The 12,325-nt window shown below is 43.9% G+C and overlaps 1 protein-coding gene across 2 annotated transcripts in view; it reads right to left on the bottom strand.

Annotated features, from left to right (window-relative positions):
* The window catches only part of LOC148220403 (zinc finger SWIM domain-containing protein 6), a 284,732-nt gene that overhangs the window by 14,331 nt on the left and 258,076 nt on the right, over positions 1 to 12,325 (bottom strand). The gene's annotated exons all lie outside the window — the stretch shown is intronic.

The raw sequence follows: 12,325 nt of genomic DNA, 5'->3' as shown, positions 1-12,325 counted from the left end.
AGGGAACTATTCACATTAATAAAATATATCCTCAAAAGGATCTAACTCTGATGAAAGATTATGGGGAACACTGCTGCCCTAAATTGAGACCTGTGATTAAAACAGAATACAGTTATCTTGATGATAAAGATTTTGACCCACACATAACTACTAAAGAAATCCCATACACTCCTACTGAATTGGCAAAGTTAAAAGGGGAGTACGGGCATCTCCCTCACGAGTTTGAGACAGAATCTGTATTTCGAATGTCTCTCACTGGGGGAGATCAGATTCAATGATCAGAACAAGAAGCTAGTGAGTACTGGGGACATGGAGTTTTCTTAACAACAGGAGACAAAAGTAACTCATGGTCCCTAACTCAACGCACAGCTTATTGGGCAGGGGGGCTTAGCCCTTTGGAAAGGGGAGACCCTGTACCTTTAACTGGTACCCCCGACCAACTCCTAGAAAATATTCACAAAGCTGCCTCCTTGCAAATGATACATGAATTAAAATTAACTGCTGGCTATAAATTATCTGTTCAATTACCTGAAAATGTAAAACAATACCCTTTTCCCTCTGGCGCCGAAGAAGGGATCAAACCGGTTATACAGGACTTGAGAGACCAAGAAGTAATAATTAACACTCATTCTCCTTTTAACTCTCCTGTACAGCCAGTCCAAGAACCCAAATCTAATAATGTAGCTGTTTATCAATATATTTATGATATCCTTGTGGGAGGAGACGAAATAGAAGTAGTGGGAGATACCCTAACCTCTTTAAAATCAGATTAAAATGCCTGAATCCAGGAAAGATCTCCAGCAAGCTCTAGGATTATTAGTGTTCTGGAGAAAACACCTTTCAGATTTTTCAATAATTTCCAGGCCTCTTTATGACTTGCTGAGGAAAGGGGTGAAATGGGATTGGACTCCTTTTCAGGAGGAAGCACTGCAATTGCTGATTATTGAAGCAAGAGCTCATCAAGCCCTGGGTCCTATTCATCCTACAGATACTTTCCAGGTAGAATGGGGATTCAACACTATCTGGGAAAAAGGACTGTTTGTGGTTAGCTTGGCTCTCATAGAAACTGAGAGCTTGGATAGTAGTCAAGACAAACCTGCCTCAGTAACTGATGTGGGAGAAGGCAGCTTTTGGGTTGGGGAGCTAATATTTGTTTACAGTGATTTCAAACTTGAGGTACAGAATACCTCTCTTTTTTACATCTACACTGACTGTTATGCTGTGTTTAAAGGAGGTACAGAGTGGCTTCTTTTTTGGCAGCAAAATGATTGGGAAGTTAACAGAATTCCAGTCCGCACTGCATGCTGGATAGTTCCATCATTTTAATCTCCTGCCTCCTGGAGGCAGACTCTGTTTGTATTTACTTTTCACAGAAGAACACCGAGGGACATGAAGAAGCACCCCCTTAGTTTTGGATGACAAAAACAATGTTTTTCCTCCTTTCATGGTAACACAAGGTGATGATGTCACAATAGCCTGTAAATTAATTGCTGAATCCCTCATCCAACCTGTATACAGTTATGGCACAGGACTTGACAGTCATGTTTTATACTGTGAAATTCAAAATCAGAATTGTTGGCTAAACTTAACTGCTGTACAGTTTTTCCATAAAATCATGTGTGGTAAAAACAATACAAAATACTGGGGGGAACTTGGTGTTAATGTTGTAACACCTACCACCCAACCACTGGTTATGCTGAGTCCAAATATTTTTGCTCAGAAATTCAGCCAGCTTGGTCACGCTTTTTGCAAACTTCTTTTGAACAGTGGACAACCTGGTTGTGAAAATGGAATCCTTCTAAGAAACAAATGACAGGAGACATAACCGGTGTTGTGGGAACAGAATTGGGAATTTTGAATAGCATCGATTCAGAAGTACTAATGAATAAATTGGCTACCACAGCTGGAGATGTAACCAAATTACAGCAGCCACTGCAATCATCCTTAACAGCTTTGGGAACCCAACAGTGGTTGTTATCAAACATATTTCCAAATTGGGAATAGGTAAATGTAAATAACCACAAATTGATAATTGAGGCACTAGCTATTACACAAAATAACACCTCTCTGGCTCTCAGCTGTATCCAGGCCCAGTTGTGGATGCAGTCAGCTGCTGCCTCAATTATAAGAGAAGGAGAGGAAGGCACTTTTCCTACTGAAATTCGAAAAATAGTCTGGGACAGTGCCTCCGATTTTGAAAGAGAATTCCAGTCCTGGTGGATCTTAGTAAATTTTACCTATGACCCCAGCAGAAACACAGCCACAGCCTTTGCACTGACTATACGTAATGCTTCAGTGCATTCAGTATTCCCTATCATTACATTAGGGTTGAATCATGATGGAGCTATTCTCTATCCTTTCAAGCATAGGGAATGGGCCCGAAATGGCAAACTGTTAATTTGGAAATTTGCATTGTCCAGGAAAAACAAGGGTTTATCTGTGAAAGTAATGCAATTAGAGCTCAAGATATCTGCTTGGACACAGAACAGAATGTTTGTAGTTTTGAAATTCATCCAAATGAGATTCCTGAAACGGTACTGGTGTATATAGGCAATGGATGTGCATGCTTTAGGACTGCTTGTGATAGTGTTTTCATAGAAAATTTGGTAGTGAATACTAAAAATCATTCAAATCTTTGTGTTTGTAACTTTACCAGAATTGCAGGATGTGACTTATCCTATGTAGCTCCAGTTACTTCTTACCACATTTTGCAGTCAAATCACACATTGATCCACCATCTATTGCCCACTGCAATTGTTGCTCCACCAAGATCTCATTGAAATTTTGGAAAGGATCAAGAAAAATGGACAAAAAACCTTAATAACTTTCCATCACAATGTGGAAAAAATACATTGTGCTTTGGAGAGAGTAAAGAAAGATGCCGAACACAAGTGGTGGGATGCTCTCTTTGGGTGGTCACCTACTGCTACAGGTGTCCTGAAGAAATTGTGTCATCCCATCATTGTTCTCTTGATTTTGGTTTTAATTGGTTTTGTTTTATCAGCAATCCTACACATCATGAATTGGAGAATGATGAAATGGTTAACACAATTGGCATCTGTAATGGATGTACCCAAATCGGTCACTGTTGACATCCCTAAGGTTATTGACACAAGACGAACTACAGAGGTATTTAAAAATAGGATAAACTGTGATATATACTGAAATTGCTTATTTTTGTTTGTGTGGGGTTTTTTTAATTAAAATCATTTATTCTTTTTGTAATCAAAAATTTAAAATTTAGTTTTTTTGTGTTGTAATCAAAAAACTGAAAAAATTGTTTGTTTCTTTGTAATCAAAATTGAATGTATATTTTAATTGAAAATTGATTGTTTTGTTTTGTTTATTTTCTCTCCCCTTTTCCTTTCCCTTATTTTTTCCTACTTTTCTCTTCTGTCTAACTGTTTTTCAGCATATGCTACCAACTTGGACGAGTCCTGAAGACTTCACAGCAACGCTATGAAGGAGCTCTCTTGACGACAATTGTGAGTCACGGGGTGGTGTAAGGGTCGGTCTGAAGTTTCCCTCATTTTTGCCTCATGACCGTTGCAGGAAGACCCCGAGGACCCCCACCCAGGTTGACTCTGGACAGTGGTTTTCTGGCCTGGCCAAGGTGGATGCTTGCCAAGTGACTGTTTGCTGGTGTGTTGTGCTCACTGGACTGTGCTGTCATGGTACCAACTGAAGCCTGCATGTACGCACCTGCCTCTCGGAGCACCTCACAATGGTCCATAAATCTTCCCACTTCTTGGCCAGAAGCCACTCGCTTTGGAAAAGGACTATAAAAGAGCAACCCTATGGAGAAGCTTTTAGGATCCCACCACGGATGAAGACCCATCCATTGGCTGGCTCACGAGGACGTCCGTCTCATCTGTTGGTATCTATTTCCCCATTCCCCTCGTTTTCTCTCTCTATGCTCTTGTTTCCTATATCTCTCCCCTCTATCGCAACTGAGTTGTTGTCATCCAATAAAAATACATTGCTGTGAGTAAACTGATTTGTCCCCTGTTGTTGGCCTGTTTCCACCTCTGAGATCAAACGAACCATCACGACTCCTGTCCTGTGTTGGCGGATCGTGACAGCCAGGGACTCCCGAAGTAACAGAAAGCAACAGGGAAACACCAGGGAAATATTTCAAAGGAATTAAGGGATGCTCTTCTAGGAAGGATACATGGCCAACAGCCCAGCTGAGGTGCCTTTACACCAATGTGTGCAGCATGGGCAACAAACAGGAGTTGAAAGCCACTGTGCTGCTAGAAAATTATGACCTTGTTGCCATTACCGAAACTGGGTGGGATGAATCCCATGACTGGAGTGTGACTATCAATGGGTAGAGGCTGTTCAGAAGAGACAGGGGAGGAAGCAGAGGCAGAGAGGTTGCCCTCTGCATTAAGAGATGTATTGTGAAGTGTGGGAACAGTGCCAGACACCTGGCATCCTAACCAAGATTAGAACAAGAGAATATTAACCCTAAAGGCTCTGCTAATTTGTGTGTTTGTTGAGCATGCTGTGAAAAAATTACTTCAGTGGAAGACCACTATGAGTGTGTAACTTACTGTGATTTAAAACAATCACATGCATGGAATGCTGGAGACATGTTTTGTGTGTTACAAAATTAGCAGAGGCCCTGAGGACCAATTAGAAGGCAGGTGTTTATCTGTAACAAAATTAAAATAAAAGGGAGCTTGCATAGGAAAGAGACAGACAAGAAGAAGAGAAAAACAACATCTAGAGCAGAGCTCAAAGCTGTAACACTGCATCAGTGTGTTTTCTCATTGCTGCCATCTTGATATTGACATTTCGATTTTTTATGTTTAGATTATTTCTTACATTTAGATTTTTCTTTGCATTTGATGTCATCACCAACAGTAAAGAGCTGTCTCTGAAGAACAGCCATGAGCAAGTCAAAAGCCTGTAGGTAAGGACCAGAGATCAAGGCAACAAAGGGAACCTTGTGGTTGGTGTCTACTACAGGCCACCTGAACAAGGGGATCATATTGACAAAGCCTTCTTCCTCCAGCTGCAGGAGACATTGCACTTGCAAGCTCTCATCCTGCTGGGGGGCTTCAACCACCCAACATTTGCTGGGAAAGTAGCATGGCAAGCTGTAGGCAATCCAGGAGACTTCTGGAATGTATGGATGACAACTTCTTGAGCCAGGTAATGGATAGCCCTACCAGAGAGGATGTCTAACTGGATCTGTTGGTCACCAATGCAAGTGAGTTAATCAGGGACGTCAAGACTGGAGGCAGCCTGGGCTGCAGTGATCATACACTGGTGGAGTTTGCAATCCTAAGGGATATGGGTCAGGTAAGGAGTAAAGTTAGGTCCCCGAACTTTAGGAAAGCAAACTTCCAGCTTGTAAGGGAGATAGTGGGATCCCCTGGAAGACCCCCCTCAGGGACAAGGGAATGGAACAGAACTGGCAGATCTTTAAGGATGTCTTCCATAAAGCACAAGAGCTAACAATCCACAGGATCAAGAAATCAGGCAAAGAAGACAGGAGACTGGTATGTCTGAGTAGGGACCTGCTGGTCAAAGTAAAGGGAAAGAAGCAAATGCACAGGCAGTGGAAACTAGGACAGGTATCCTGGGAAGAGTATAGGGATTAAGTTCAGTTGTGGTTGTGTAGGGATGGGGTGAGGAAGACAAAGGTAAAACTGGAACTGAACCTGGCAAGGGATGCAAAGAATAACAGGAAGGGCTTCTACAGGTCTGTGAACCAGAAAAGGAAGGTCAAAGGAGGTATACTCCCCTCGATAAACAGTGCTGGAAAACTGGTAACAACAGATGAGGAGGAGGCTGAGGTACTCCAACACCTTTTTGCCTCAGTCTTCAATACCTCTCAAGTGGATGGATAGCAGGAAAGGGACTGGGGGAGCAAAGTCCATCCCACTGTAAGTAAAGATCAGGTTTGTGACCACCTGAGGAACCTGAATGTGCAAAAGTACATGGGACCCGATGAGATGCATCCCAGAGTCTAGAGAAAATCGGCTGATGTAGTTTCCAAGCCACTCTCCATTATATTTGAAAAGTTGTGACAGTCAGGTGAAGTCCCAGGTGACTGGAAAAAGGGAAACATTACACCCATCTTTAAAAAGGGCAGAAACAAGGACCCTGGGAACTATCGCCCTGTCAGCTTCACCTCTGTGCCTGGGAAGATCCTGGAACAGATCCTTCTAGAAGCTTTGCTAAGGCACATGAAGGACAGGGAGGTGATTCAGGACAGCCAGCACAGCTTCACCAAGGACAAGTCCTGCCTGGACAACCCAGTGGCCTTCTTATGATGGAGTGTCTACATCAGTGGACAAGGGAAGGGCTGCAGATGTCATTTATCTGGACTTCAGTAAAGCCTTTGACACAGTCCCCCACAACATATTTCTCTCTAAATTGGAGAGAGATGGATTTGATGGATGGACTGTTTGATGGATAAAAAAGTGATTGGAGAGTTACATCCAGAGGGTACTGGTCAACGGTTCAGAGTCCCAATGGACATTGGTGACAACTGGTGTCCCTCCAGGGGTGTGTATTGGAACCAGTGTTAAAATCTTCCATAATGACATAGACAAAGGCATCAAATGCACCCTGAGCAAATTTGCAGATGACACCAAGCTGAATGGTGCAGTTGACACACCTGAGGGATGAGATCCAATTATTTATCTCTCTGGACAAGGAGTACCTGCAAAGAAGTTCTCTCATAAAGCCAGCAGAATCATAGAAAAAGGACTATAAACTCTTATTGCTATGCCCATATTTTAGATCACTTGTAGTCATTGCCTGGGCAATCACAAACTGAAGTTGAAAAAAGACAACTGCCAGATTCTGCACCTGAGACGAGGCAGCCCTGGATATATGGATAGACTGAATAACAAGAGGATGGACACTGGCACTGTGGAAAGGGACTTAGGGATCCTGGTTGATGGCAAGTTGAATGAGACAGCAGTGCATCCTGTCAGCCAGGAGGTCCAACCGGGATGGCATAGGTTAACACTGGCCGAATGCCAGTGAGAGGAATGTTGAATTTGTCTTTACAAATGAGTTGTGGATCAACCTGTAGATAAGGCTAGCACTGAGAGATAAAAGAAACAATGGGATGGATTCCACTGATTGATGAATGGAAAGAGATATTTGCCTTTACAAACAAACTGTAGGGCTGCTGATAAATGAAATTGGATATGAAAGATGAAAGAAGCAACGGGGGGGGGGGGGGGAACTATGAATTCTATAAGAATTAAAAATTAAAAGGGAGGGTTATACATTACAGGGGAATTTCAGGTATCAGGCGTTCTGGGAAGTCTGTGCCTCTCAAGTACCTAAGCCAATGGGGAAAGAGAGAGGGAAATGCAGCCGGGAAAATAGGATAAAAAGGAGGCTGCGTCCTCCAAAAATTTGAGAGATCCCAGGGGAATGTCCCATGGCCTCTCCCTTTATTCGAATAAAGCAAAAAGGACTCCTCTGTCTCCTTTTTGGACATAAACCTCTGGTATTTGTGGATTAATTTTCCTGACACCAGGCACCCACCAAAGCCACTCATTCACTCCCCTCCACAGCTGGACAGGGAAGAGAAAATTTAACAAAGGGTTCATGGATTGAGATAAGGACCGGGAGAGATTGCTCATCAAATACTATCACGGGCAAAACAGGCTCAACTTAGAGATATGCATTGAATTTATTACACTAACAAAATCAGAGCAGGATAATGAGAAGTAAAATAAAACCTTAAAAACACCTTCCCCACAACCCTCCCTCCTTCCAGCTCTGCCTCCTACCCCAGCAGCGCAAGGAGATAGGAAATGGGGGTTATGGTCAGTTCATCACCTGTGTTTTCTCCCGCTGTTCAGGGAGAGGAGTTGTTCCCCTGCTCCACTGTGGGGTCCCTCCCATGGGAGACAGTTCTCCTCAAACTTCTCTGATGTGAGTCCATCTCACAAGCAACAGCTCTCTGCAAACTGCTGCAGTGAGTCCATCCCACAGGCAACATGATGCAGCATGGGTCACTCTTCCATGAGGTGCAGTCCTCCAAGGCCAGGCTGCTCCAGTGTGGGACTCTGTCTCCACGGGTCTCCCTTGAGGTCACAGCCTCCTCTCAGGCATCTACCTGCTCTGGCATGGGGCTCCTCCATGGGTTCTGGGTGGATCTCTGCATCCCCATGGACCTCCATGGGCTGCAGGGGAACAACCTGCTTCACCATGTTCTTCACCACATACTGCAGAGGAATCCCAGCTCTGGTACCTGGAGCACCTCCTCCCCCTCCTTCTTCACTGACCTTGGTGTCTGCAGCGTTGTTCTTCTCACATGTTCTCACCCCCCTCTTCTCTGGCTGAAATTGCAACTGCGCCACATTTTTTTTTCTTTCTTTCTTCTTAAATCTGTTATCACAGAGATGTTACCACCATTTTTAATTGGCCCAGCCTTGACCAGTGGCACTTCCATCTTTGGAGTGACCAGGGACTGGCTCTGCTGGACATGAAAGAAGCTTCTAGCAGCTTCTCACAAAAGCCACCCCTGTAGCCCCCACTGGCTCCCAGTATGAAACCCAGGCCATGCAAAACCAATACACTGGACTTCCTGTATCGATGCACACAAATTGAAGGCTTACACTCTTCCCACTCTTACAGTGTCCAAGAATTTTCAGCTTCCCCCTCCCCCGCCGTGAGAAAGTGGACTGTTAAAGCAACCAATTAGTTGCAAAGGGCATGCACACCCGAATCCTCAGGCTACAAGCTAGGTGTTGAATGAGATAAGGGTAGAGGCTGATAAGAGGCAAATCCTGCCAGGTGGAATAGTCCTTTTTATTATGCCAATATCCTTACACAAGTGGCTCAGGTGTGAAAATTCCCTTCCAGAGAAGCACTAGGACATTGACACAGAACATTCACATATAGGCCTGAAGGTATTCATCCCTTCTGATGGCTCATAATTGACTCAATTATGCTGCCCTAAGAGGCAGCTGTAATGCCTTAGAAAGTGTCATAAACCATCAAAGACTCCCAAAGTCTCCAGTGATCCACAGCATTATAACATTAAGTGGGAAACTCCCCTCTGAGCCAGAGCATATATTATCTCAATGGACTTCGTGGGACTTTGTGTTTCTTGGGCTTTCCCCATCCCTGATGGATCGAGACTGCAACCATCACTTCAACCAATGGACATTGCAATTGCAACAACCAGATCTCATCACTGGATTAATGGGTGATTATTTTATACCATTCTACTCTGATCCTTTCTTTCTTTTCCTTAATACATTTTCTTACGTGTTATGCTTTTATATTGCTATATTACAATAGATAATAACCAAATGACTACAGACCTGCTTTCCATTGCACCCAAATTTTATCTAAAATAATATATATATATTTACAAACACCAACCATACAGTGTCATTTCACTCTAATCCAACCCACGGGATCTATTAGCAAGAACTTGGGTCATCCTTGCCTTTTGAAGCGTGTTGTAACATGTGTCATAACACCTCCAAGTAGACCGAATACAAGAAAAAATAGAGAGTGTGGAAAGATGGCCGAGGGTAAAATTAGGGGAAACTGAGAAGTTATATTTGTTAAGAACAAGCTCCTGTTTGTTCTGTTAATGTTCTGTTAACTGTGGAAAACACCCTGTTTTTACGTTAATTGTTGCTGTTGTTCTGTTCTGATCCTGTGATAAAAAAAATCAAAACTAAACCGAGACAGATCCCCACTCCCTGGAATTGTCTTGCCATTGTGCCCTTTCCCTCCCCGTCGGTAACGCCTTTGCTGCTCCCAAAATTATGCCTAGCAAATGAGAAGACCGCAAGTGCTTATGGGACACAACTCAGTAATAAAAAAAACCCTAAAGACAACGAGCCAATATAACATCGAAAACTAAAAATGGTACTCCCAAGTAAGAAAAACAGTGAAGAAGATGAAATCACCAACCAGGACCCTCCTGCCTTGTCACCATGACCTGAACAGCACCCGATCGACATGACATCCCTGGACTACGAGCTAACCAGTGTCTTTTGCGGGACTCCTGTGAGGACAGAAGGCCCAGCTCTGCTGCACAGCAAAGCTCAATTCCTCCTCCTCTGGATCGTCCATCGGGAGCAGCGGTGGTGCATGTGACCCGTCGGGCTCCCACCCAGAGCTGATTTCTCAATAAAGGCATTAAAACGGGAGCTGGTCTCCTTGCCCTTATTCATTTCAATATTCACATCCTAATAGAAATTATAATGGTACACAAGTTATAAGGTAAAATGCAGCTGCTACTCCTTGGATGGAATGTGCTTGGCATGCTGGAAACCTATTCTACAATGATTCCCCACACTCACAATCTGCAGTCATAGCACCTGCTAAGGGGGATGGGATGGAATGGAGGGTGGAGCAGCGTGGAGACACCATGGCCAGTCTGTAGAAATCCTTGCAGGGAGGGGAGCTCAATGGTACTTGGCAGCTCATAAACCCCATAGCACCTGTCACCCAAGGGAGAGAGATGTCTTGCTGCTGAGCCAACAACTGTGGTGAAATCATTCTCCTTGGATGAACTTGGTTCCTTATAGCCTAATTGTGATATTAATACACACCTCCATTCTAAATTTACCTGCCTCCAAGGTACCACCACCCCCCAACAGGCATTCACTCTAGATTTTATTGACTATATTTTTAAGACCGAAGCGAGACAATTTTGCACCAGTGAGTAACAAAGGTATACATGACTAGAGTCTCTCAAGCTCTACCTAAACAAAACAAAATAGTATAAAACTAATTCGAGAATGGGGGAAAAGTTAGGGAAGACTCCATCATAACTACTGAGATCAGTCGATGGGCTGAACCTGTCTTCTCCCCCATAGGGACACCTATTGGGTAAGAACCATATACTATATGCACTGAATATGTTATTGAGGTTTAGACCTTGTCTCTATATTGCTTTGAATACATTTCTGCAGTCAGATACTATCACCAAGACTCCTCAAATCTTAACCTGTCACAATTTTATATTAATAAAGTGTTATTCCATGAACTGCGAGTCCTCCATAGGCATTAGCAGTTGACAGCAGTGGGTAACATACTCTAATAAAGTGGAAGACCTGATGAGGGGTCTCCCTTATGATGTTACAGTGTGTCCCTGAATAAGTAATTGAATCCAGCAGGACTGTTCAGTGAAGGATTCCCCTAATGGGACCCTGACAGACTGGTCAAGCACAAGGGTCTTGACTTTCTGGGGGTGCTGACTGACAAATCAAACACTAAGGGTCGAGGAAATCTCCCCGTTTCACGCGACACAGGGTTATGGACTGAATTTTGCTATTGGTGAAGGAGGAAAGAATAAAAAAAAAAAAGAAAGAAAAAAAAAGTGTGAATGACTACTTCTACATAGAATCTTAGAATATTTTGAGGTCGAAGGGACCCACAAGAATCACTGAGTCCCACTCCTGGCCCTGCACAGGACAACACCAAGAATCCCATCATGTGCCTGAGAGTGTTGTCCAAATGTTTCTTGAACTCTGATAGGATTGGTGCTGTGACCACTTCCCTAGGGAGTATGTTCCAGTGCCCAATCACCCTCTGGGTGAAGAACCTTTTTCTAATATCCAACCTAAACCTCCCCTGACACAGCCTCATGCCATTCCCTGAGGTCCTGTCACCGGTCACCACAGAGAACACTGTCTGCTCCTCCTCTTCCCCTCACAAGGAAGTTGTAGACTGCCGTGAGGTTTCCCCTCAGTCTCCTCTTCTCCAGGCTGAACAAGCCAAGCAACCTCAGACACTCCTCATATGACTTCCCCTCTTGATCCTTCACCATCTTCGTAGTCCTCCTTCGGATTCTCTCTAATTGCATTACATCCTTATATTGTGACATCCAAAACTGCACACAGGACTCAATGTGAGGCTGCACCCGAACAGAGTAGAGCAGGACAATCACCTCCCTTCACTGGCTGGCAATGCTGTGCCTGATGCACCCCAGGTGACAGTTGGCCCTCCTAACTGCCAGGGCACACTGCTGACTCATTCAACTTGCTACCAACCAGGACCCCCAGGTCCTGGTCTCTTATGAGGAGACACTGTAGAAGCTGGGCCTATCTGGTCTAGAGAAGAGAAGACTGAGAGGGGATGTCATCAATATATACAAATATCTCAAAGGTGGGTGTCAAGCAGATAGTGACAGACTTGTTTCAGTGGTGCCCAGTGACAGGTTAAGGAGCAATGGACATAAACTAAAACATATGATGTTCCACCTCAACATGAGGAAGAACTTTCTATTAAGGGTGGCAGAGCATTGGAACAGGATGCCCAGGGAAGGCATGGAGTCTCCTTCTCTGGAGACATTTCAAACACATCTGTATCCATT

The sequence above is a fragment of the Sturnus vulgaris genome, chromosome W, assembly GCF_052056855.1.
Source record: "Sturnus vulgaris isolate bStuVul1 chromosome W, bStuVul1.hap1, whole genome shotgun sequence".
NCBI classification, from domain to species: domain Eukaryota; kingdom Metazoa; phylum Chordata; class Aves; order Passeriformes; family Sturnidae; genus Sturnus; species Sturnus vulgaris.
The sequence above is the reverse complement of the archived record's forward strand: the minus strand, read 5'-3'. Positions and strand labels throughout refer to the sequence as shown.